Genomic DNA, 26,099 nt, shown 5'->3' on the forward strand with positions numbered 1-26,099 from the left:
AAGGAAGTATTATGTGATATTGCTCCCATGGACTCTTGTCATCTTCTTTTGGGATGGGCATGGCTTCATTTTAAAACACTCCATCTTGATGAACGTTCCCTTTATTTGAGGCATGAGGGACATCAAAGGAAGTAGAAGTTTATGACACCAAGACAAGTCAGTAATGATCAACGTAGGCTGAAGGAGAAAACAGAAAAAGAAAGAATAGAAAAAGAAGTAATAGAAACCGCAGAAGGAAGGGAAAATAAAGAAAAAGAAATGAAACTAGACAAAGTTTATTCGTCAATGTATTTTCTTCTACAGTTTGTGATGTCATTTAAAAGGAACAAAAGGATAAGCATGTGAAGGAAATACACGAACTTCCATGTTTGAAAAGGAAGCTTGTTCATAGTGCTTTATCATGCATTTGGTCCGTCGATAAGAAGCAAATTCGTCAAACACAACGCATGGAATTATTTATTGTTACATATCAAGGTGGGGTACCGTTGTCAAGAAATGTTATCGACGGATTGCAACCGTTGGAAAGTAACAAATATCAAGTTGAATTTGATCCTGGAAGAAGAGAATTAGTTTCAACTTGCGAAAAAATAAAATTCCTTCACAAGATCATAATAAAAACTTACTTTAAAACTAGTGTCTTAAGATTCGGGACAAATCTTCTCGAAGAAGGAGGGTATGATGTGAATTGCATATGGGTCAAATGGAGGATGACTAATGCGCCGTGTTGATGCAGTTTCTTTTATTTAAACAAGGGCCCAATGCTTTGTAAAATTGGCTGACCAAATTGTGTTTGTGCTTAACCAATTAATGGGCTTTAGTTTTGCTTTATCTTCAAGTTGAAATAAGGGTCCATATGCCAACCTAAGAACCAACCTTTGGAAGATCAAGAGGACCTTTGCTCAAAGTTTGTGGATGACTTTTGGTAGCCTTAAATTCAGTTACAATCAACCATTAAGTAGCGGATCATTATTAGCTTGAGTGGATCATTAATTAATAGCTTTAAGCGGGATGATATTGAAATTTATGTGTCTTTTGTAATTCTGATGGTTAAAGCTCCTATATAAGTTGAACCATTTTCATCAATGAAGGCAAGCTGAGTTTTATTCATAAAATAAACGAGTTTTATCTCATCTATCTTAGTGAGAGTGATTCTCCTAAGTTCTTGAGTGATTCAAGAATCCATGAGTTTCATCAAAGGTCCTTTATCCCTCTGTGTGTTTCAACTCTTAGGCTTATCTTCCATTCTTGGAAGTGTGATGTCTATCAATTTCCGTTCCATCTTCTTTTATGTTTCCATTTTCTCGTTTTAAATAATTTCTCAAATTTCTTGCTTGTTAGCATTCCAACAATGATAGATCAGTCAAACGAATCGAACGCTGTGGATTCACATCATTTGGTATTCACAGCCTGGCCATCTAGACCTGGAATAGGAAAGGAAGTTTATTATACAAAGTGTTTAACCGAAGGCTATCCATGTTTAGTTGCATTCGATTACGGAAGCGAAAACAATGTTGTGAGCCAAAGATGGGTGGAGAAACTCCAGTTACTAGCAACCTTTCATCAGGATCAAGCATGGATCAAATTCAGTACATGGCAATGTGTGAAAGAAGTATTATGTGATATTGCTCCCATGGACTCTTGTCATCTTCTTTTGGGATGGGCATTGCTTCATTTTAAAACACTCCATCTTGATGAACGTTCCCTTTATTTGAGGCATGAGGGACATCAAAGGAAGTAGAAGTTTATGACACCAAGACAAGTCAGTAATGATCAACGTAGGCTGAAGGAGAAAACAGAAAAAGAAAGAATAGAAAAAGAAGTAATAGAAACCGCAGAAGGAAGGGAAAATAAAGAAAAAGAAATGAAACTAGACAAAGTTTATTCGTCAATGTATTTTCTTCTACAGTTTGTGATGTCATTTAAAAGGAACAAAAGGATAAGCATGTGAAGGAAATACACGAACTTCCATGTTTGAAAAGGAAGCTTGTTCATAGTGCTTTATCATGCATTTGGTCCGTCGATAAGAAGCAAATTCGTCAAACACAACGCATGGAATTATTTATTGTTACATATCAAGGTGGGGTACCGTTGTCAAGAAATGTTATCGACGGATTGCAACCATTGGAAAGTAACAAATATCAAGTTGAACTTGATCCTGGAAGAAGAGAATTAGTTTCAACTTGCGAAAAAATAAAATTCCTCCACAAGATCATAATAAAAACTTACTTTAAAACTAGTGTCTTAAGATTCGGGACAAATCTTCTCGAAGAAGGAGGGTATGATGTGAATTGCATATGGGTCAAATGGAGGATGATTAATGCGCCGTGTTGATGCAGTTTCTTTTATTTAAACAAGGGCCCAATGCTTTGTAAAATTGGCTGACCAAATTGTGTTTGTGCTTAACCAATTAATGGGCTTTATTTTTGCTTTATCTTCAAGTTGAAATAAGGGTCCATATGCCAACCTAAGAACCAACCTTTGGAAGATCAAGAGGACCTTTGTTCAAAGTTTGTGGATGACTTTTGGTAGCCTTAAATTCAGTTACAATCAACCATTAAGTAGCGGATCATTATTAGCTTGAGTGGATCATTAATTAATAGCTTTAAGCGGGATGATATTGAAATTTATGTGTCTTTTGTAATTCTGATGGTTAAAGCTCCTATATAAGTTGAACCATTTTCATCAATGAAGGCAAGCTGAGTTTTATTCAGAAAATAAACGAGTTTTATCTCATCTATCTTAGTGATAGTGATTCTCCTAAGTTCTTGAGTGATTCAAGAATCCATGAGTTTCATCAAAGGTCCTTTATCCCTCTGTGTGTTTCAACTCTTAGGCTTATCTTCCATTCTTGGAAGTGTGATGTCTATCAATTTCCGTTCCATCTTCTTTTATGTTTCCATTTTCTCGTTTTAAATAATTTCTCAAATTTCTTGCTTGTTAGCATTCCAACAATGATAGATCAGTCAAACGAATCGAACGCTGTGGATTCACATCATTTGGTATTCACAGCCTGGCCACCTAGACCTGGAATAGGAAAGGAAGTTTATTATACAAAGTGTTTAACCGAAGGCCATCCATGTTTAGTTGCATTCGATTACGGAAGCGAAAACAATGTTGTGAGGCAAAGATTGGTGGAGAAACTCCAGTTACCAGCAACCTTTCATCTGGATCAAGCATGGATCAAATTCAGTACATGGCAATGTGTGAAAGAAGTATTATGTGATATTGCTCCCATGGACTCTTGTCATCTTCTTTTGGGATGGGCATGGCTTCATTTTAAAACACTCCATCTTGATGAACGTTCCCTTTATTTGAGGCATGAGGGACATCAAAGGAAGTAGAAGTTTATGACACCAAGACAAGTCAGTAATGATCAACGTAGGCTGAAGGAGAAAACAGAAAAAGAAAGAATAGAAAAAGAAGTAATAGAAACTGCAGAAGGAAGGGAAAATAAAGAAAAAGAAATGGAACTAGAGAAAGTTTATTCGTCAATGTATTTTCTTCTACAGTTTGTGATGTCATTTTACAGGAACAAAAGGATAAGCATGTGAAGGAAATACACGAACTTCCATGTTTGAAAAGGAAGCTTGTTCATAGTGCTTTATCATGCATTTGGTCCGTCGATAAGAAGCAAATTCGTCAAACACAACGCATGTAATTATTTATTGTTACATATCAAGGTGGGGTACCGTTGTCAAGAAATATTATCGACGGATTGCAACCATTGGAAAGTAACAAATATCAAGTTGAATTTGATCCTGGAAGAAGAGAATTAGTTTCAACTTGTGAAAAAATAAAATTCCTTCACAAGATCATAATAAAAACTTACTTTAAAACTAGTGTCTTAAGATTCGAGACAAATCTTCTCGACGAAGGAGGGTATGATGTGAATTGCATATGGGTCAAATGGAGGATGACTAATGCGCCGTGTTGATGCAGTTTCTTTTATTTAAACAAGGGCCCAATGCTTTGTAAAATTGGCTGACCAAATTGTGTTTGTGCTTAACCAATTAATGGGCTTTAGTTTTGCTTTATCTTCAAGTTGAAATAAGGGTCCATATGCCAACCTAAGAACCAACCTTTGGAAGATCAAGAGGACCTTTGCTCAAAGTTTGTGGATGACTTTTGGTAGCCTTAAATTCAGTTACAATCAACCATTAAGTAGCGGATCATTATTAGCTTGAGTGGATCATTAATTAATAGCTTTAAGCGGGATGATATTGAAATTTATGTGTCTTTTGTAATTCTGATGGTTAAAGCTCCTATATAAGTTGAACCATTTTCATCAATGAAGGCAAGCTGAGTTTTATTCATAAAATAAACGAGTTTTATCTCATCTATCTTAGTGAGAGTGATTCTCCTAAGTTCTTGAGTGATTCAAGAATCCATGAGTTTCATCAAAGGTCCTTTATCCCTCTGTGTGTTTCAACTCTTAGGCTTATCTTCCATTCTTGGAAGTGTGATGTCTATCAATTTCCGTTCCATCTTCTTTTATGTTTCCATTTTCTCGTTTTAAATAATTTCTCAAATTTCTTGCTTGTTAGCATTCCAACAATGATAGATCAGTCAAACGAATCGAACGCTGTGGATTCACATCATTTGGTATTCACAGCCTGGCCATCTAGACCTGGAATAGGAAAGGAAGTTTATTATACAAAGTGTTTAACCGAAGGCCATCCATGTTTAGTTGCATTCGATTACGGAAGCGAAAACAATGTTGTGAGCCAAAGATGGGTGGAGAAACTCCAGTTAACAGCAACCTTTCATCTGGATCAAGCATGGATCAAATTCAGTACATGGCAATGTGTGAAAGAAGTATTATGTGATATTGCTCCCATGGACTCTTGTCATCTTCTTTTGGGATGGGCATGGCTTCATTTTAAAACACTCCATCTTGATGAACGTTCCCTTTATTTGAGGCATGAGGGACATCAAAGGAAGTAGAAGTTTATGACACCAAGACAAGTCAGTAAGGATCAACGTAGGCTGAAGGAGAAAACAGAAAAAGAAAGAATAGAAAAAGAAGTAATAGAAACTGCAGAAGGAAGGGAAAATAAAGAAAAAGAAATGGAACTAGAGAAAGTTTATTCGTCAATGTATTTTCTTCTACAGTTTGTGATGTCATTTTACAGGAACAAAAGGATAAGCATGTGAAGGAAATACACGAACTTCCATGTTTGAAAAGGAAGCTTGTTCATAGTGCTTTATCATGCATTTGGTCCGTCGATAAGAAGCAAATTCGTCAAACACAACGCATGGAATTATTTATTGTTACATATCAAGGTGGGGTACCGTTGTCAAGAAATATTATCGACGGATTGCAACCATTGGAAAGTAACAAATATCAAGTTGAATTTGATCCTGGAAGAAGAGAATTAGTTTCAACTTGCGAAAAAATAAAATTCCTTCACAAGATCATAATAAAAACTTACTTTAAAACTAGTGTCTTAAGATTCGAGACAAATCTTCTCGACGAAGGAGGGTATGATGTGAATTGCATATGGGTCAAATGGAGGATGACTAATGCGCCGTGTTGATGCAGTTTCTTTTATTTAAACAAGGGCCCAATGCTTTGTAAAATTGGCTGACCAAATTGTGTTTGTGCTTAACCAATTAATGGGCTTTAGTTTTGCTTTATCTTCAAGTTGAAATAAGGGTCCATATGCCAACCTAAGAACCAACCTTTGGAAGATCAAGAGGACCTTTGCTCAAAGTTTGTGGATGACTTTTGGTAGCCTTAAATTCAGTTACAATCAACCATTAAGTAGCGGATCATTATTAGCTTGAGTGGATCATTAATTAATAGCTTTAAGCGGGATGATATTGAAATTTATGTGTCTTTTGTAATTCTGATGGTTAAAGCTCCTATATAAGTTGAACCATTTTCATCAATGAAGGCAAGCTGAGTTTTATTCATAAAATAAACGAGTTTTATCTCATCTATCTTAGTGAGAGTGATTCTCCTAAGTTCTTGAGTGATTCAAGAATCCATGAGTTTCATCAAAGGTCCTTTATCCCTCTGTGTGTTTCAACTCTTAGGCTTATCTTCCATTCTTGGAAGTGTGATGTCTATCAATTTCCGTTCCATCTTCTTTTATGTTTCCATTTTCTCGTTTTAAATAATTTCTCAAATTTCTTGCTTGTTAGCATTCCAACAATGATAGATCAGTCAAACGAATCGAACGCTGTGGATTCACATCATTTGGTATTCACAGCCTGGCCATCTAGACCTGGAATAGGAAAGGAAGTTTATTATACAAAGTGTTTAACCGAAGGCCATCCATGTTTAGTTGCATTCGATTACGGAAGCGAAAACAATGTTGTGAGCCAAAGATGGGTGGAGAAACTCCAGTTAACAGCAACCTTTCATCTGGATCAAGCATGGATCAAATTCAGTACATGGCAATGTGTGAAAGAAGTATTATGTGATATTGCTCCCATGGACTCTTGTCATCTTCTTTTGGGATGGGCATGGCTTCATTTTAAAACACTCCATCTTGATGAACGTTCCCTTTATTTGAGGCATGAGGGACATCAAAGGAAGTAGAAGTTTATGACACCAAGACAAGTCAGGAAGGATCAACGTAGGCTGAAGGAGAAAACAGAAAAAGAAAGAATAGAAAAAGAAGTAATAGAAACTGCAGAAGGAAGGGAAAATAAAGAAAAAGAAATGGAACTAGAGAAAGTTTATTCGTCAATGTATTTTCTTCTACAGTTTGTGATGTCATTTTACAGGAACAAAAGGATAAGCATGTGAAGGAAATACACGAACTTCCATGTTTGAAAAGGAAGCTTGTTCATAGTGCTTTATCATGCATTTGGTCCGTCGATAAGAAGCAAATTCGTCAAACACAACGCATGGAATTATTTATTGTTACATATCAAGGTGGGGTACCGTTGTCAAGAAATGTTATCGACGGATTGCAACCATTGGAAAGTAACAAATATCAAGTTGAATTTGATCCTGGAAGAAGAGAATTAGTTTCAACTTGCGAAAAAATAAAATTCCTTCACAAGATCATAATAAAAACTTACTTTAAAACTAGTGTCTTAAGATTCGGGACAAATCTTCTCGAAGAAGGAGGGTATGATGTGAATTGCATATGGGTCAAATGGAGGATGACTAATGCGCCGTGTTGATGCAGTTTCTTTTATTTAAACAAGGGCCCAATGCTTTGTAAAATTGCCTGACCAAATTGTGTTTGTGCTTAACCAATTAATGGGCTTTAGTTTTGCTTTATCTTCAAGTTGAAATAAGGGTCCATATGCCAACCTAAGAACCAACCTTTGGAAGATCAAGAGGACCTTTGCTCAAAGTTTGTGGATGACTTTTGGTAGCCTTAAATTCAGTTACAATCAACCATTAAGTAGCGGATCATTATTAGCTTGAGTGGATCATTAATTAATAGCTTTAAGCGGGATGATATTGAAATTTATGTGTCTTTTGTAATTCTGATGGTTAAAGCTCCTATATAAGTTGAACCATTTTCATCAATGAAGGCAAGCTGAGTTTTATTCATAAAATAAACGAGTTTTATCTCATCTATCTTAGTGAGAGTGATTCTCCTAAGTTCTTGAGTGATTCAAGAATCCATGAGTTTCATCAAAGGTCCTTTATCCCTCTGTGTGTTTCAACTCTTAGGCTTATCTTCCATTCTTGGAAGTGTGATGTCTATCAATTTTCATTCCATCTTCTTTTATCTTTCCTTTTTCTCGTTTTAAATAATTTCTCAAATTTCTTGCTTGTTAGCATTCCAACAATGATAGATCAGTCAAACGAATCGAACGCTGTGGATTCACATCATTTGGTATTCACAGCCTGGCCATCTAGACCTGGAATAGGAAAGGAAGTTTATTATACAAAGTGTTTAACCGAAGGCCATCCATGTTTAGTTGCATTCGATTACGGAAGCAAAAACAATGTTGTGAGCCAAAGATGGGTGGAGAAACTCCAGTTACCAGCAACCTTTCATCTGGATCAAGCATGGATCAAATTCAGTACATGGCAATGTGTGAAAGAAGTATTATGTGATATTGCTCCCATGGACTCTTGTCATCTTCTTTTGGGATGGGCATGGCTTCATTTTAAAACACTCCAACTTGATGAACGTTCCCTTTATTTGAGGCATGAGGGACATCAAAGGAAGTAGAAGTTTATGACACCAAGACAAGTCAGTAAGGATCAACGTAGGCTGAAGGAGAAAACAGAAAAAGAAAGAATAGAAAAAGAAGTAATAGAAACTGCAAAAGGAAGGGAAAATAAAGAAAAAGAAATGGAACTAGAGAAAGTTTATTCGTCAATGTATTTTCTTCTACAGTTTGTGATGTCATTTTACAGGAACAAAAGGATAAGCATGTGAAGGAAATACACGAACTTCCATGTTTGAAAAGGAAGCTTGTTCATAGTGCTTTATCATGCATTTGGTCCGTCGATAAGAAGCAAATTCGTCAAACACAACGCATGGAATTATTTATTGTTACATATCAAGGTGGGGTACCGTTGTCAAGAAATGTTATCGACGGATTGCAACCATTGGAAAGTAACAAATATCAAGTTGAATTTGATCCTGGAAGAAGAGAATTAGTTTCAACTTGCGAAAAAATAAAATTCCTTCACAAGATCATAATAAAAACTTACTTTAAAACTAGTGTCTTAAGATTCGGGACAAATCTTCTCGAAGAAGGAGGGTATGATGTGAATTGCATATGGGTCAAATGGAGGATGACTAATGCGCCGTGTTGATGCAGTTTCTTTTATTTAAACAAGGGCCCAATGCTTTGTAAAATTGCCTGACCAAATTGTGTTTGTGCTTAACCAATTAATGGGCTTTAGTTTTGCTTTATCTTCAAGTTGAAATAAGGGTCCATATGCCAACCTAAGAACCAACCTTTGGAAGATCAAGAGGACCTTTGCTCAAAGTTTGTGGATGACTTTTGGTAGCCTTAAATTCAGTTACAATCAACCATTAAGTAGCGGATCATTATTAGCTTGAGTGGATCATTAATTAATAGCTTTAAGCGGGATGATATTGAAATTTATGTGTCTTTTGTAATTCTGATGGTTAAAGCTCCTATATAAGTTGAACCATTTTCATCAATGAAGGCAAGCTGAGTTTTATTCATAAAATAAACGAGTTTTATCTCATCTATCTTAGTGAGAGTGATTCTCCTAAGTTCTTGAGTGATTCAAGAATCCATGAGTTTCATCAAAGGTCCTTTATCCCTCTGTGTGTTTCAACTCTTAGGCTTATCTTCCATTCTTGGAAGTGTGATGTCTATCAATTTTCATTCCATCTTCTTTTATCTTTCCTTTTTCTCGTTTTAAATAATTTCTCAAATTTCTTGCTTGTTAGCATTCCAACAATGATAGATCAGTCAAACGAATCGAACGCTGTGGATTCACATCATTTGGTATTCACAGCCTGGCCATCTAGACCTGGAATAGGAAAGGAAGTTTATTATACAAAGTGTTTAACCGAAGGCCATCCATGTTTAGTTGCATTCGATTACGGAAGCAAAAACAATGTTGTGAGCCAAAGATGGGTGGAGAAACTCCAGTTACCAGCAACCTTTCATCTGGATCAAGCATGGATCAAATTCAGTACATGGCAATGTGTGAAAGAAGTATTATGTGATATTGCTCCCATGGACTCTTGTCATCTTCTTTTGGGATGGGCATGGCTTCATTTTAAAACACTCCAACTTGATGAACGTTCCCTTTATTTGAGGCATGAGGGACATCAAAGGAAGTAGAAGTTTATGACACCAAGACAAGTCAGTAAGGATCAACGTAGGCTGAAGGAGAAAACAGAAAAAGAAAGAATAGAAAAAGAAGTAATAGAAACTGCAAAAGGAAGGGAAAATAAAGAAAAAGAAATGGAACTAGAGAAAGTTTATTCGTCAATGTATTTTCTTCTACAGTTTGTGATGTCATTTTACAGGAACAAAAGGATAAGCATGTGAAGGAAATACACGAACTTCCATGTTTGAAAAGGAAGCTTGTTCATAGTGCTTTATCATGCATTTGGTCCGTCGATAAGAAGCAAATTCGTCAAACACAACGCATGGAATTATTTATTGTTACATATCAAGGTGGGGTACCGTTGTCAAGAAATGTTATCGACGGATTGCAACCATTGGAAAGTAACAAATATCAAGTTGAATTTGATCCTGGAAGAAGAGAATTAGTTTCAACTTGCGAAAAAATAAAATTCCTTCACAAGATCATAATAAAAACTTACTTTAAAACTAGTGTCTTAAGATTCGGGACAAATCTTCTCGAAGAAGGAGGGTATGATGTGAATTGCATATGGGTCAAATGGAGGATGACTAATGCGCCGTGTTGATGCAGTTTCTTTTATTTAAACAAGGGCCCAATGCTTTGTAAAATTGCCTGACCAAATTGTGTTTGTGCTTAACCAATTAATGGGCTTTAGTTTTGCTTTATCTTCAAGTTGAAATAAGGGTCCATATGCCAACCTAAGAACCAACCTTTGGAAGATCAAGAGGACCTTTGCTCAAAGTTTGTGGATGACTTTTGGTAGCCTTAAATTCAGTTACAATCAACCATTAAGTAGCGGATCATTATTAGCTTGAGTGGATCATTAATTAATAGCTTTAAGCGGGATGATATTGAAATTTATGTGTCTTTTGTAATTCTGATGGTTAAAGCTCCTATATAAGTTGAACCATTTTCATCAATGAAGGCAAGCTGAGTTTTATTCATAAAATAAACGAGTTTTATCTCATCTATCTTAGTGAGAGTGATTCTCCTAAGTTCTTGAGTGATTCAAGAATCCATGAGTTTCATCAAAGGTCCTTTATCCCTCTGTGTGTTTCAACTCTTAGGCTTATCTTCCATTCTTGGAAGTGTGATGTCTATCAATTTCCGTTCCATCTTCTTTTATGTTTCCATTTTCTCGTTTTAAATAATTTCTCAAATTTCTTGCTTGTTAGCATTCCAACAATGATAGATCAGTCAAACGAATCGAACGCTGTGGATTCACATCATTTGGTATTCACAGCCTGGCCATCTAGACCTGGAATAGGAAAGGAAGTTTATTATACAAAGTGTTTAACCGAAGGCCATCCATGTTTAGTTGCATTCGATTACGGAAGCAAAAACAATGTTGTGAGCCAAAGATGGGTGGAGAAACTCCAGTTACCAGCAACCTTTCATCTGGATCAAGCATGGATCAAATTCAGTACATGGCAATGTGTGAAAGAAGTATTATGTGATATTGCTCCCATGGACTCTTGTCATCTTCTTTTGGGATGGGCATGGCTTCATTTTAAAACACTCCAACTTGATGAACGTTCCCTTTATTTGAGGCATGAGGGACATCAAAGGAAGTAGAAGTTTATGACACCAAGACAAGTCAGTAAGGATCAACGTAGGCTGAAGGAGAAAACAGAAAAAGAAAGAATAGAAAAAGAAGTAATAGAAACTGCAGAAGGAAGGGAAAATAAAGAAAAAGAAATGGAACTAGAGAAAGTTTATTCGTCAATGTATTTTCTTCTACAGTTTGTGATGTCATTTTACAGGAACAAAAGGATAAGCATGTGAAGGAAATACACGAACTTCCATGTTTGAAAAGGAAGCTTGTTCATAGTGCTTTATCATGCATTTGGTCCGTCGATAAGAAGCAAATTCGTCAAACACAACGCATGGAATTATTTATTGTTACATATCAAGGTGGGGTACCGTTGTCAAGAAATATTATCGACGGATTGCAACCATTGGAAAGTAACAAATATCAAGTTGAATTTGATCCTGGAAGAAGAGAATTAGTTTCAACTTGCGAAAAAATAAAATTCCTTCACAAGATCATAATAAAAACTTACTTTAAAACTAGTGTCTTAAGATTCGAGACAAATCTTCTCGACGAAGGAGGGTATGATGTGAATTGCATATGGGTCAAATGGAGGATGACTAATGCGCCGTGTTGATGCAGTTTCTTTTATTTAAACAAGGGCCCAATGCTTTGTAAAATTGGCTGACCAAATTGTGTTTGTGCTTAACCAATTAATGGGCTTTAGTTTTGCTTTATCTTCAAGTTGAAATAAGGGTCCATATGCCAACCTAAGAACCAACCTTTGGAAGATCAAGAGGACCTTTGCTCAAAGTTTGTGGATGACTTTTGGTAGCCTTAAATTCAGTTACAATCAACCATTAAGTAGCGGATCATTATTAGCTTGAGTGGATCATTAATTAATAGCTTTAAGCGGGATGATATTGAAATTTATGTGTCTTTTGTAATTCTGATGGTTAAAGCTCCTATATAAGTTGAACCATTTTCATCAATGAAGGCAAGCTGAGTTTTATTCATAAAATAAACGAGTTTTATCTCATCTATCTTAGTGAGAGTGATTCTCCTAAGTTCTTGAGTGATTCAAGAATCCATGAGTTTCATCAAAGGTCCTTTATCCCTCTGTGTGTTTCAACTCTTAGGCTTATCTTCCATTCTTGGAAGTGTGATGTCTATCAATTTCCGTTCCATCTTCTTTTATGTTTCCATTTTCTCGTTTTAAATAATTTCTCAAATTTCTTGCTTGTTAGCATTCCAACAATGATAGATCAGTCAAACGAATCGAACGCTGTGGATTCACATCATTTGGTATTCACAGCCTGGCCATCTAGACCTGGAATAGGAAAGGAAGTTTATTATACAAAGTGTTTAACCGAAGGCCATCCATGTTTAGTTGCATTCGATTACGGAAGCGAAAACAATGTTATGAGCCAAAGATGGGTGGAGAAACTCCAGTTACCAGCAACCTTTCATCTGGATCAAGCATGGATCAAATTCAGTACATGGCAATGTGTGAAAGAAGTATTATGTGATATTGCTCCCATGGACTCTTGTCATCTTCTTTTGGGATGGGCATGGCTTCATTTTAAAACACTCCATCTTGATGAACGTTCCCTTTATTTGAGGCATGAGGGACATCAAAGGAAGTAGAAGTTTATGACACCAAGACAAGTCAGTAAGGATCAACGTAGGCTGAAGGAGAAAACAGAAAAAGAAAGAATAGAAAAAGAATTAATAGAAACTGCAGAAGGAAGGGAAAATAAAGAAAAAGAAATGGAACTAGAGAAAGTTTATTCGTCAATGTATTTTCTTCTACAGTTTGTGATGTCATTTTACAGGAACAAAAGGATAAGCATGTGAAGGAAATACACGAACTTCCATGTTTGAAAAGGAAGCTTGTTCATAGTGCTTTATCATGCATTTGGTCCGTCGATAAGAAGCAAATTCGTCAAACACAACGCATGGAATTATTTATTGTTACATATCAAGGTGGGGTACCGTTGTCAAGAAATGTTATCGACGGATTGCAACCATTGGAAAGTAACAAATATCAAGTTGAATTTGATCCTGGAAGAAGAGAATTAGTTTCAACTTGCGAAAAAATAAAATTCCTTCACAAGATCATAATAAAAACTTACTTTAAAACTAGTGTCTTAAGATTCGGGACAAATCTTCTCGAAGAAGGAGGGTATGATGTGAATTGCATATGGGTCAAATGGAGGATGACTAATGCGCCGTGTTGATGCAGTTTCTTTTATTTAAACAAGGGCCCAATGCTTTGTAAAATTGGCTGACCAAATTGTGTTTGTGCTTAACCAATTAATGGGCTTTAGTTTTGCTTTATCTTCAAGTTGAAATAAGGGTCCATATGCCAACCTAAGAACCAACCTTTGGAAGATCAAGAGGACCTTTGCTCAAAGTTTGTGGATGACTTTTGGTAGCCTTAAATTCAGTTACAATCAACCATTAAGTAGCGGATCATTATTAGCTTGAGTGGATCATTAATTAATAGCTTTAAGCGGGATGATATTGAAATTTATGTGTCTTTTGTAATTCTGATGGTTAAAGCTCCTATATAAGTTGAACCATTTTCATCAATGAAGGCAAGCTGAGTTTTATTCATAAAATAAACGAGTTTTATCTCATCTATCTTAGTGAGAGTGATTCTCCTAAGTTCTTGAGTGATTCAAGAATCCATGAGTTTCATCAAAGGTCCTTTATCCCTCTGTGTGTTTCAACTCTTAGGCTTATCTTCCATTCTTGGAAGTGTGATGTCTATCAATTTCCGTTCCATCTTCTTTTATGTTTCCATTTTCTCGTTTTAAATAATTTCTCAAATTTCTTGCTTGTTAGCATTCCAACAATGATAGATCAGTCAAACGAATCGAACGCTGTGGATTCACATCATTTGGTATTCACAGCCTGGCCATCTAGACCTGGAATAGGAAAGGAAGTTTATTATACAAAGTGTTTAACCGAAGGCCATCCATGTTTAGTTGCATTCGATTACGGAAGCAAAAACAATGTTGTGAGCCAAAGATGGGTGGAGAAACTCCAGTTACCAGCAACCTTTCATCTGGATCAAGCATGGATCAAATTCAGTACATGGCAATGTGTGAAAGAAGTATTATGTGATATTGCTCCCATGGACTCTTGTCATCTTCTTTTGGGATGGGCATGGCTTCATTTTAAAACACTCCAACTTGATGAACGTTCCCTTTATTTGAGGCATGAGGGACATCAAAGGAAGTAGAAGTTTATGACACCAAGACAAGTCAGTAAGGATCAACGTAGGCTGAAGGAGAAAACAGAAAAAGAAAGAATAGAAAAAGAAGTAATAGAAACTGCAGAAGGAAGGGAAAATAAAGAAAAAGAAATGGAACTAGAGAAAGTTTATTCGTCAATGTATTTTCTTCTACAGTTTGTGATGTCATTTTACAGGAACAAAAGGATAAGCATGTGAAGGAAATACACGAACTTCCATGTTTGAAAAGGAAGCTTGTTCATAGTGCTTTATCATGCATTTGGTCCGTCGATAAGAAGCAAATTCGTCAAACACAACGCATGGAATTATTTATTGTTACATATCAAGGTGGGGTACCGTTGTCAAGAAATGTTATCGACGGATTGCAACCATTGGAAAGTAACAAATATCAAGTTGAATTTGATCCTGGAAGAAGAGAATTAGTTTCAACTTGCGAAAAAATAAAATTCCTTCACAAGATCATAATAAAAACTTACTTTAAAACTAGTGTCTTAAGATTCGGGACAAATCTTCTCGAAGAAGGAGGGTATGATGTGAATTGCATATGGGTCAAATGGAGGATGACTAATGCGCCGTGTTGATGCAGTTTCTTTTATTTAAACAAGGGCCCAATGCTTTGTAAAATTGCCTGACCAAATTGTGTTTGTGCTTAACCAATTAATGGGCATTAGTTTTGCTTTATCTTCAAGTTGAAATAAGGGTCCATATGCCAACCTAAGAACCAACCTTTGGAAGATCAAGAGGACCTTTGCTCAAAGTTTGTGGATGACTTTTGGTAGCCTTAAATTCAGTTACAATCAACCATTAAGTAGCGGATCATTATTAGCTTGAGTGGATCATTAATTAATAGCTTTAAGCGGGATGATATTGAAATTTATGTGTCTTTTGTAATTCTGATGGTTAAAGCTCCTATATAAGTTGAACCATTTTCATCAATGAAGGCAAGCTGAGTTTTATTCATAAAATAAACGAGTTTTATCTCATCTATCTTAGTGAGAGTGATTCTCCTAAGTTCTTGAGTGATTCAAGAATCCATGAGTTTCATCAAAGGTCCTTTATCCCTCTGTGTGTTTCAACTCTTAGGCTTATCTTCCATTCTTGGAAGTGTGATGTCTATCAATTTCCGTTCCATCTTCTTTTATGTTTCCATTTTCTCGTTTTAAATAATTTCTCAAATTTCTTGCTTGTTAGCATTCCAACAATGATAGATCAGTCAAACGAATCGAACGCTGTGGATTCACATCATTTGGTATTCACAGCCTGGCCATCTAGACCTGGAATAGGAAAGGAAGTTTATTATACAAAGTGTTTAACCGAAGGCCATCCATGTTTAGTTGCATTCGATTACGGAAGCAAAAACAATGTTGTGAGCCAAAGATGGGTGGAGAAACTCCAGTTACCAGCAACCTTTCATCTGGATCAAGCATGGATCAAATTCAGTACATGGCAATGTGTGAAAGAAGTATTATGTGATATTGCTCCCATGGACTCTTGTCATCTTCTTTTGGGATGGGCATGGCTTCATTTTAAAACACTCCAACTTGATGAACGTTCCCTTTATTTGAGGCATGAGGGACATCAAAGGAAGTAGAAGTTTATGACACCAAGACAAGTCAGTAAGGATCAACGTAGGCTGAAGGAGAAAACAGAAAAAGAAAGAATAGAAAAAGAAGTAATAGAAACTGCAGAAGGAAGGGAAAATAAAGAAAAAGAAATGGAACTAGAGAAAGTTTATTCGTCAATGTATTTTCTTCTACAGTTTGTGATGTCATTTAAAAGGAACAAAAGGATAAGCATGTGAAGGAAATACACGAACTTCCATGTTTGAAAAGGAAGCTTGTTCATAGTGCTTTATCATGCATTTGGTCCGTCGATAAGAAGCAAATTCGTCAAACACAACGCATGGAATTATTTATTGTTACATATCAAGGTGGGGTACCGTTGTCAAGAAATGTTATCGACGGATTGCAACCATTGGAAAGTAACAAATATCAAGTTGAATTTGATCCTGGAAGAAGAGAATTAGTTTCAACTTGCGAAAAAATAAAATTCCTTCACAAGATCATAATAAAAACTTACTTTAAAACTAGTGTCTTAAGATTCGGGACAAATCTTCTCGAAGAAGGAGGGTATGATGTGAATTGCATATGGGTCAAATGGAGGATGACTAATGCGCCGTGTTGATGCAGTTTCTTTTATTTAAACAAGGGCCCAATGCTTTGTAAAATTGGCTGACCAAATTGTGTTTGTGCTTAACCAATTAATGGGCTTTAGTTTTGCTTTATCTTCAAGTTGAAATAAGGGTCCATATGCCAACCTAAGAACCAACCTTTGGAAGATCAAGAGGACCTTTGCTCAAAGTTTGTGGATGACTTTTGGTAGCCTTAAATTCAGTTACAATCAACCATTAAGTAGCGGATCATTATTAGCTTGAGTGGATCATTAATTAATAGCTTTAAGCGGGATGATATTGAAATTTATGTGTCTTTTGTAATTCTGATGGTTAAAGCTCCTATATAAGTTGAACCATTTTCATCAATGAAGGCAAGCTGAGTTTTATTCATAAAATAAACGAGTTTTATCTCATCTATCTTAGTGAGAGTGATTCTCCTAAGTTCTTGAGTGATTCAAGAATCCATGAGTTTCATCAAAGGTCCTTTATCCCTCTGTGTGTTTCAACTCTTAGGCTTATCTTCCATTCTTGGAAGTGTGATGTCTATCAATTTCCGTTCCATCTTCTTTTATGTTTCCATTTTCTCGTTTTAAATAATTTCTCAAATTTCTTGCTTGTTAGCATTCCAACAATGATAGATCAGTCAAACGAATCGAACGCTGTGGATTCACATCATTTGGTATTCACAGCCTGGCCATCTAGACCTGGAATAGGAAAGGAAGTTTATTATACAAAGTGTTTAACCGAAGGCCATCCATGTTTAGTTGCATTCGATTACGGAAGCAAAAACAATGTTGTGAGCCAAAGATGGGTGGAGAAACTCCAGTTACCAGCAACCTTTCATCTGGATCAAGCATGGATCAAATTCAGTACATGGCAATGTGTGAAAGAAGTATTATGTGATATTGCTCCCATGGACTCTTGTCATCTTCTTTTGGGATGGGCATGGCTTCATTTTAAAACACTCCAACTTGATGAACGTTCCCTTTATTTGAGGCATGAGGGACATCAAAGGAAGTAGAAGTTTATGACACCAAGACAAGTCAGTAAGGATCAACGTAGGCTGAAGGAGAAAACAGAAAAAGAAAGAATAGAAAAAGAAGTAATAGAAACTGCAGAAGGAAGGGAAAATAAAGAAAAAGAAATGGAACTAGAGAAAGTTTATTCGTCAATGTATTTTCTTCTACAGTTTGTGATGTCATTTTACAGGAACAAAAGGATAAGCATGTGAAGGAAATACACGAACTTCCATGTTTGAAAAGGAAGCTTGTTCATAGTGCTTTATCATGCATTTGGTCCGTCGATAAGAAGCAAATTCGTCAAACACAACGCATGGAATTATTTATTGTTACATATCAAGGTGGGGTACCGTTGTCAAGAAATGTTATCGACGGATTGCAACCATTGGAAAGTAACAAATATCAAGTTGAATTTGATCCTGGAAGAAGAGAATTAGTTTCAACTTGCGAAAAAATAAAATTCCTTCACAAGATCATAATAAAAACTTACTTTAAAACTAGTGTCTTAAGATTCGGGACAAATCTTCTCGAAGAAGGAGGGTATGATGTGAATTGCATATGGGTCAAATGGAGGATGACTAATGCGCCGTGTTGATGCAGTTTCTTTTATTTAAACAAGGGCCCAATGCTTTGTAAAATTGCCTGACCAAATTGTGTTTGTGCTTAACCAATTAATGGGCATTAGTTTTGCTTTATCTTCAAGTTGAAATAAGGGTCCATATGCCAACCTAAGAACCAACCTTTGGAAGATCAAGAGGACCTTTGCTCAAAGTTTGTGGATGACTTTTGGTAGCCTTAAATTCAGTTACAATCAACCATTAAGTAGCGGATCATTATTAGCTTGAGTGGATCATTAATTAATAGCTTTAAGCGGGATGATATTGAAATTTATGTGTCTTTTGTAATTCTGATGGTTAAAGCTCCTATATAAGTTGAACCATTTTCATCAATGAAGGCAAGCTGAGTTTTATTCATAAAATAAACGAGTTTTATCTCATCTATCTTAGTGAGAGTGATTCTCCTAAGTTCTTGAGTGATTCAAGAATCCATGAGTTTCATCAAAGGTCCTTTATCCCTCTGTGTGTTTCAACTCTTAGGCTTATCTTCCATTCTTGGAAGTGTGATGTCTATCAATTTCCGTTCCATCTTCTTTTATGTTTCCATTTTCTCGTTTTAAATAATTTCTCAAATTTCTTGCTTGTTAGCATTCCAACAATGATAGATCAGTCAAACGAATCGAACGCTGTGGATTCACATCATTTGGTATTCACAGCCTGGCCATCTAGACCTGGAATAGGAAAGGAAGTTTATTATACAAAGTGTTTAACCGAAGGCCATCCATGTTTAGTTGCATTCGATTACGGAAGCAAAAACAATGTTGTGAGCCAAAGATGGGTGGAGAAACTCCAGTTACCAGCAACCTTTCATCTGGATCAAGCATGGATCAAATTCAGTACATGGCAATGTGTGAAAGAAGTATTATGTGATATTGCTCCCATGGACTCTTGTCATCTTCTTTTGGGATGGGCATGGCTTCATTTTAAAACACTCCAACTTGATGAACGTTCCCTTTATTTGAGGCATGAGGGACATCAAAGGAAGTAGAAGTTTATGACACCAAGACAAGTCAGTAAGGATCAACGTAGGCTGAAGGAGAAAACAGAAAAAGAAAGAATAGAAAAAGAAGTAATAGAAACTGCAGAAGGAAGGGAAAATAAAGAAAAAGAAATGGAACTAGAGAAAGTTTATTCGTCAATGTATTTTCTTCTACAGTTTGTGATGTCATTTTACAGGAACAAAAGGATAAGCATGTGAAGGAAATACACGAACTTCCATGTTTGAAAAGGAAGCTTGTTCATAGTGCTTTATCATGCATTTGGTCCGTCGATAAGAAGCAAATTCGTCAAACACAACGCATGGAATTATTTATTGTTACATATCAAGGTGGGGTACCGTTGTCAAGAAATGTTATCGACGGATTGCAACCATTGGAAAGTAACAAATATCAAGTTGAATTTGATCCTGGAAGAAGAGAATTAGTTTCAACTTGCGAAAAAATAAAATTCCTTCACAAGATCATAATAAAAACTTACTTTAAAACTAGTGTCTTAAGATTCGGGACAAATCTTCTCGAAGAAGGAGGGTATGATGTGAATTGCATATGGGTCAAATGGAGGATGACTAATGCGCCGTGTTGATGCAGTTTCTTTTATTTAAACAAGGGCCCAATGCTTTGTAAAATTGCCTGACCAAATTGTGTTTGTGCTTAACCAATTAATGGGCTTTAGTTTTGCTTTATCTTCAAGTTGAAATAAGGGTCCATATGCCAACCTAAGAACCAACCTTTGGAAGATCAAGAGGACCTTTGCTCAAAGTTTGTGGATGACTTTTGGTAGCCTTAAATTCAGTTACAATCAACCATTAAGTAGCGGATCATTATTAGCTTGAGTGGATCATTAATTAATAGCTTTAAGCGGGATGATATTGAAATTTATGTGTCTTTTGTAATTCTGATGGTTAAAGCTCCTATATAAGTTGAACCATTTTCATCAATGAAGGCAAGCTGAGTTTTATTCATAAAATAAACGAGTTTTATCTCATCTATCTTAGTGAGAGTGATTCTCCTAAGTTCTTGAGTGATTCAAGAATCCATGAGTTTCATCAAAGGTCCTTTATCCCTCTGTGTGTTTCAACTCTTAGGCTTATCTTCCATTCTTGGAAGTGTGATGTCTATCAATTTCCGTTCCATCTTCTTTTATGTTTCCATTTTCTCGTTTTAAATAATTTCTCAAATTTCTTGCTTGTTAGCATTCCAACAATGATAGATCAGTCAAACGAATCGAACGCTGTGGATTCACATCATTTGGTATTCACAGCCTGGCCATCTAGACCTGGAATAGGAAAGGAAGTTTATTATACAAAGTGTTTAACCGAAGGCCATCCATGTTTAGTTGCATTCGATTACGGAAGCAAAAACAATGTTGTGAGCCAAAGATGGGTGGAGAAACTCCAGTTACCAGCAACCTTTCATCTGGATCAAGCATGGATCAAATTCAGTACATGGCAATGTGTGAAAGAAGTATTATGTGATATTGCTCCCATGGACTCTTGTCATCTTCTTTTGGGATGGGCATGGCTTCATTTTAAAACACTCCAACTTGATGAACGTTCCCTTTATTTGAGGCATGAGGGACATCAAAGGAAGTAGAAGTTTATGACACCAAGACAAGTCAGTAAGGATCAACGTAGGCTGAAGGAGAAAACAGAAAAAGAAAGAATAGAAAAAGAAGTAATAGAAACTGCAGAAGGAAGGGAAAATAAAGAAAAAGAAATGGAACTAGAGAAAGTTTATTCGTCAATGTATTTTCTTCTACAGTTTGTGATGTCATTTTACAGGAACAAAAGGATAAGCATGTGAAGGAAATACACGAACTTCCATGTTTGAAAAGGAAGCTTGTTCATAGTGCTTTATCATGCATTTGGTCCGTCGATAAGAAGCAAATTCGTCAAACACAACGCATGGAATTATTTATTGTTACATATCAAGGTGGGGTACCGTTGTCAAGAAATGTTATCGACGGATTGCAACCATTGGAAAGTAACAAATATCAAGTTGAATTTGATCCTGGAAGAAGAGAATTAGTTTCAACTTGCGAAAAAATAAAATTCCTTCACAAGATCATAATAAAAACTTACTTTAAAACTAGTGTCTTAAGATTCGGGACAAATCTTCTCGAAGGAGGGTATGATGTGAATTGCATATGGGTCAAATGGAGGATGACTAATGCGCCGTGTTGATGCAGTTTCTTTTATTTAAACAAGGGCCCAATGCTTTGTAAAATTGCCTGACCAAATTGTGTTTGTGCTTAACCAATTAATGGGCTTTAGTTTTGCTTTATCTTCAAGTTGAAATAAGGGTCCATATGCCAACCTAAGAACCAACCTTTGGAAGATCAAGAGGACCTTTGCTCAAAGTTTGTGGATGACTTTTGGTAGCCTTAAATTCAGTTACAATCAACCATTAAGTAGCGGATCATTATTAGCTTGAGTGGATCATTAATTAATAGCTTTAAGCGGGATGATATTGAAATTTATGTGTCTTTTGTAATTCTGATGGTTAAAGCTCCTATATAAGTTGAACCATTTTCATCAATGAAGGCAAGCTGAGTTTTATTCATAAAATAAACGAGTTTTATCTCATCTATCTTAGTGAGAGTGATTCTCCTAAGTTCTTGAGTGATTCAAGAATCCATGAGTTTCATCAAAGGTCCTTTATCCCTCTGTGTGTTTCAACTCTTAGGCTTATCTTCCATTCTTGGAAGTGTGATGTCTATCAATTTCCGTTCCATCTTCTTTTATGTTTCCATTTTCTCGTTTTAAATAATTTCTCAAATTTCTTGCTTGTTAGCATTCCAACAATGATAGATCAGTCAAACGAATCGAACGCTGTGGATTCACATCATTTGGTATTCACAGCCTGGCCATCTAGACCTGGAATAGGAAAGGAAGTTTATTATACAAAGTGTTTAACCGAAGGCCATCCATGTTTAGTTGCATTCGATTACGGAAGCAAAAACAATGTTGTGAGCCAAAGATGGGTGGAGAAACTCCAGTTACCAGCAACCTTTCATCTGGATCAAGCATGGATCAAATTCAGTACATGGCAATGTGTGAAAGAAGTATTATGTGATATTGCTCCCATGGACTCTTGTCATCTTCTTTTGGGATGGGCATCGCTTCATTTTAAAACACTCCAACTTGATGAACGTTCCCTTTATTTGAGGCATGAGGGACATCAAAGGAAGTAGAAGTTTATGACACCAAGACAAGTCAGTAAGGATCAACGTAGGCTGAAGGAGAAAACAGAAAAAGAAAGAATAGAAAAAGAAGTAATAGAAACTGCAGAAGGAAGGGAAAATAAAGAAAAAGAAATGGAACTAGAGAAAGTTTATTCGTCAATGTATTTTCTTCTACAGTTTGTGATGTCATTTTACAGGAACAAAAGGATAAGCATGTGAAGGAAATACACGGACTTCCATGTTTGAAAAGGAAGCTTGTTCATAGTGCTTTATCATGCATTTGGTCCGTCGATAAGAAGCAAATTCGTCAAACACAACGCATGGAATTATTTATTGTTACATATCAAGGTGGGGTACCGTTGTCAAGAAATGTTATCGACGGATTGCAACCATTGGAAAGTAACAAATATCAAGTTGAATTTGATCCTGGAAGAAGAGAATTAGTTTCAACTTGCGAAAAAATAAAATTCCTTCACAAGATCATAATAAAAACTTACTTTAAAACTAGTGTCTTAAGATTCGGGACAAATCTTCTCGAAGAAGGAGGGTATGATGTGAATTGCATATGGGTCAAATGGAGGATGACTAATGCGCCGTGTTGATGCAGTTTCTTTTATTTAAACAAGGGCCCAATGCTTTGTAAAATTGCCTGACCAAATTGTGTTTGTGCTTAACCAATTAATGGGCTTTAGTTTTGCTTTATCTTCAAGTTGAAATAAGGGTCCATATGCCAACCTAAGAACCAACCTTTGGAAGATCAAGAGGACCTTTGCTCAAAGTTTGTGGATGACTTTTGGTAGCCTTAAATTCAGTTACAATCAACCATTAAGTAGCGGATCATTATTAGCTTGAGTGGATCATTAATTAATAGCTTTAAGCGGGATGATATTGAAATTTATGTGTCTTTTGTAATTCTGATGGTTAAAGCTCCTATATAAGTTGAACCATTTTCATCAATGAAGGCAAGCTGAGTTTTATTCATAAAATAAACGAGTTTTATCTCATCTATCTTAGTGAGAGTGATTCTCCTAAGTTCTTGAGTGATTCAAGAATCCATGAGTTTCATCAAAGGTCCTTTATCCCTCTGTGTGTTTCAACTCTTAGGCTTATCTTCCATTCTTGGAAGTGTGATGTCTATCAATTTCCGTTCCATCTTCTTTTATGTTTCCATTTTCTCGTTTTAAATAATTTCTCAAATTTCTTGCTTGTTAGCATTCCAACAATGATAGATCAGTCAAACGAATCGAACGCTGTGGATTCACATCATTTGGTATTCACAGCCTGGCCATCTAGACCTGGAATAGGAAAGGAAGTTTATTATACAAAGTGTTTAACCGAAGGCCATCCATGTTTAGTTGCATTCGATTACGGAAGCAAAAACAATGTTGTGAGCCAAAGATGGGTGGAGAAACTCCAGTTACCAGCAACCTTTCATCTGGATCAAGCATGGATCAAATTCAGTACATGGCAATGTGTGAAAGAAGTATTATGTGATATTGCTCCCATGGACTCTTGTCATCTTCTTTTGGGATGGGCATGGCTTCATTTTAAAACACTCCAACTTGATGAACGTTCCCTTTATTTGAGGCATGAGGGACATCAAAGGAAGTAGAAGTTTATGACACCAAGACAAGTCAGTAAGGATCAACGTAGGCTGAAGGAGAAAACAGAAAAAGAAAGAATAGAAAAAGAAGTAATAGAAACTGCAGAAGGAAGGGAAAATAAAGAAAAAGAAATGGAACTAGAGAAAGTTTATTCGTCAATGTATTTTCTTCTACAGTTTGTGATGTCATTTTACAGGAACAAAAGGATAAGCATGTGAAGGAAATACACGAACTTCCATGTTTGAAAAGGAAGCTTGTTCATAGTGCTTTATCATGCATTTGGTCCGTCGATAAGAAGCAAATTCGTCAAACACAACGCATGGAATTATTTATTGTTACATATCAAGGTGGGGTACCGTTGTCAAGAAATGTTATCGACGGATTGCAACCATTGGAAAGTAACAAATATCAAGTTGAATTTGATCCTGGAAGAAGAGAATTAGTTTCAACTTGCGAAAAAATAAAATTCCTTCACAAGATCATAATAAAAACTTACTTTAAAACTAGTGTCTTAAGATTCGGGACAAATCTTCTCGAAGAAGGAGGGTATGATGTGAATTGCATATGGGTCAAATGGAGGATGACTAATGCGCCGTGTTGATGCAGTTTCTTTTATTTAAACAAGGGCCCAATGCTTTGTAAAATTGCCTGACCAAATTGTGTTTGTGCTTAACCAATTAATGGGCTTTAGTTTTGCTTTATCTTCAAGTTGAAATAAGGGTCCATATGCCAACCTAAGAACCAACCTTTGGAAGATCAAGAGGACCTTTGCTCAAAGTTTGTGGATGACTTTTGGTAGCCTTAAATTCAGTTACAATCAACCATTAAGTAGCGGATCATTATTAGCTTGAGTGGATCATTAATTAATAGCTTTAAGCGGGATGATATTGAAATTTATGTGTCTTTTGTAATTCTGATGGTTAAAGCTCCTATATAAGTTGAACCATTTTCATCAATGAAGGCAAGCTGAGTTTTATTCATAAAATAAACGAGTTTTATCTCATCTATCTTAGTGAGAGTGATTCTCCTAAGTTCTTGAGTGATTCAAGAATCCATGAGTTTCATCAAAGGTCCTTTATCCCTCTGTGTGTTTCAACTCTTAGGCTTATCTTCCATTCTTGGAAGTGTGATGTCTATCAATTTCCGTTCCATCTTCTTTTATGTTTCCATTTTCTCGTTTTAAATAATTTCTCAAATTTCTTGCTTGTTAGCATTCCAACAATGATAGATCAGTCAAACGAATCGAACGCTGTGGATTCACATCATTTGGTATTCACAGCCTGGCCATCTAGACCTGGAATAGGAAAGGAAGTTTATTATACAAAGTGTTTAACCGAAGGCCATCCATGTTTAGTTGCATTCGATTACGGAAGCGAAAACAATGTTGTGAGCCAAAGATGGGTGGAGAAACTCCAGTTACCAGCAACCTTTCATCTGGATCAAGCATGGATCAAATTCAGTACATGGCAATGTGTGAAAGAAGTATTATGTGATATTGCTCCCATGGACTCTTGTCATCTTCTTTTGGGATGGGCATGGCTTCATTTTAAAACACTCCATCTTGATGAACGTTCCTTTATTTGAGGCATGAGGGACATCAAAGGAAGTAGAAGTTTATGACACCAAGACAAGTCAGTAAGGATCAACGTAGGCTGAAGGAGAAAACAGAAAAAGAAAGAATAGAAAAAGAAGTAATAGAAACTGCAGAAGGAAGGGAAAATAAAGAAAAAGAAATGGAACTAGAGAAAGTTTATTCGTCAATGTATTTTCTTCTACAGTTTGTGATGTCATTTTACAGGAACAAAAGGATAAGCATGTGAAGGAAATACACGAACTTCCATGTTTGAAAAGGAAGCTTGTTCATAGTGCTTTATCATGCATTTGGTCCGTCGATAAGAAGCAAATTCGTCAAACACAACGCATGGAATTA

Source organism: Vigna unguiculata, chromosome 11, assembly GCF_037176805.1.
Source record: "Vigna unguiculata cultivar grain cowpea cultivar isolate G323 ecotype 2 chromosome 11, ASM3717680v1, whole genome shotgun sequence".
Classification (NCBI taxonomy): domain Eukaryota; kingdom Viridiplantae; phylum Streptophyta; class Magnoliopsida; order Fabales; family Fabaceae; genus Vigna; species Vigna unguiculata.